Consider the following 1,990-nt stretch of genomic DNA (forward strand, 5'->3'; position numbering starts at 1 on the left):
CCACCCAGCCTGTAGTTGTCTTTGGGATGGCCATGACCCAGAAAAAAGGGATGTGTAAATCAGAGAGGATGTCTGCCACAGAATGATCAGAGACAGGTAGAGGCATACAGAAAATGAGGTAAAGCTTCATATTAAAAATACTGTGTCTGCCTTAAGTCCAGAATAACATAGGTTAGAGACAAATCTAGGTTTTATCATCTGTAGTTGGTGACTCTGGATTACAGACAGTAGCTAAATTAATATTTGCAAATGCTGTCAGGCCCATAGGTCAGTTAACATGGAAAGTGTGATGAGAATTCAGGACAGAATGCTGTGGATGAAAACATTGAAGATGTGTACCCTGTAAAGCACAGATTGAAGGATAAGGGGGAGAATAACAGATGAAAGGAAGTTGTACTACAGTATCCACCTTTTCCATTATTTTAGCCATTCAATCCAATTATTTAATTATTTAGATCAGCAGCAGTAATGCATTAAACAATTTTTGCACTCTTGTGGTATTTGCCCAAATACTTGATGCAGTGGAAAGCCTCCATTGAGTTAAACTGGCTCTGAATCAGTCTCTCTCCAACCATCTCAAATCTGACAAACAATATACTTTTGCCTTATAACATTCTCAAAAAGCAATTTTCCTAAATGAAATAAGCACATCTAAATATTGTTAGCACTCATTAACTAGTAAGTCAACAGTTAGTTAACTAATTAGCATTTCTGTGCTCCCCGGAGTCAAGTAATTTATTATTTTAGAAATCCTCCTACCAAGTAGTGATGCAAGCATATGATGCCTTAGAAATATATTTTTATTATTTGAAAATGAGAAGGTGTAATAGATTATGTTTTTAGAAACAGTCTTGTTTGAAAGTCAGAAAACGAAGAGCCTGTTTTGATTATGAACTTAATTGATTTTTGAGCCCTAAATATGTGGTTCTATTTGCACGCAACTGCGTTCTTTATTTCAACAGAGCTGGTTTAAACTGTGTGAATCAACTTCTCAGATTCCTTTTTATGCAGAGCATGGGGATTTTTATTTGAGATAGACCAAAGTTTCCCTAGCTGTTTTTTATCTAAGAGGAGGAAAAAATGTACTCTGGCTCTGCTCTTCCATTTTCAGTTTTTTCTCACAACCAGTATTATGGAATGTGGAAGAGATGACTTGGCCTTGGAAGCCATATTGCAATTACAGTAGTTTAATTTATAATAATATGCCAGACTAACTTTCTTACAGTAGTAAATTTTACTTATGTTCACTAAGAAATTATTTTAAAAGTGTTATGTGTTCTTGAGAAGACTATATTTACATTTAGGCAAGCTGATTTTTGGTACACAAAATGAGAATATGTTTTATAAGTGTCTAGTTCCATAGCTCACAGATCATGTGCTTACTCAAGTGGAATAGGTTTTCCTTTTTCCTACGGCAATAAATACTTCTCTATTCTTGTGAAATATTAAATTTTATACTGACATTATCATTTATATTTTACTAAAATACAAAAAGTGAACCAATGAAGGGGGTGGAGGTTATCAAAGGATTAACACTGCAGAAATGCAAACTTGAAAATGCAGTTAACAGAGCAAGCTGCTCATAAGACATTTTTCTGGTAATAAGGGGTTTGATTAATTCACCCAGGTAATGGCTGCAGTAGCTGAAGGCCCTGCCCTTGACTTTTTGTTGTCCATCCCCTCTGCTGTAGCTCACTGCCCCTGCAGCTATGTGAGGAGATGAGAAGTGTGCCCAGCTCTGAGCTGCCTCCCCACCCCTGTAGCTCCTCAGCTCAGCTCTTCCTCCACCTCCAGTTTACACCAAGAAGCCAAAGTCTGCACTGAAGGGACCAGCGTGGGCATGTCAGCTTTCTCCTGACAATGCTGCTGTGGGCAGTGTTTCTCAACACAAGACAGCTATCACTGGCTAGGAAACGCTTTAACCAACTCCTAGATTTGCCACAGTCATTTGGCAAAACCTCTGCTCACTGGTTATCCTCCTTTAACACTC

Source organism: Eurypyga helias, unplaced genomic scaffold (genome assembly GCF_000690775.1).
Source record: "Eurypyga helias isolate BGI_N326 unplaced genomic scaffold, ASM69077v1 scaffold16892, whole genome shotgun sequence".
Lineage (NCBI taxonomy): Eukaryota > Metazoa > Chordata > Aves > Eurypygiformes > Eurypygidae > Eurypyga > Eurypyga helias.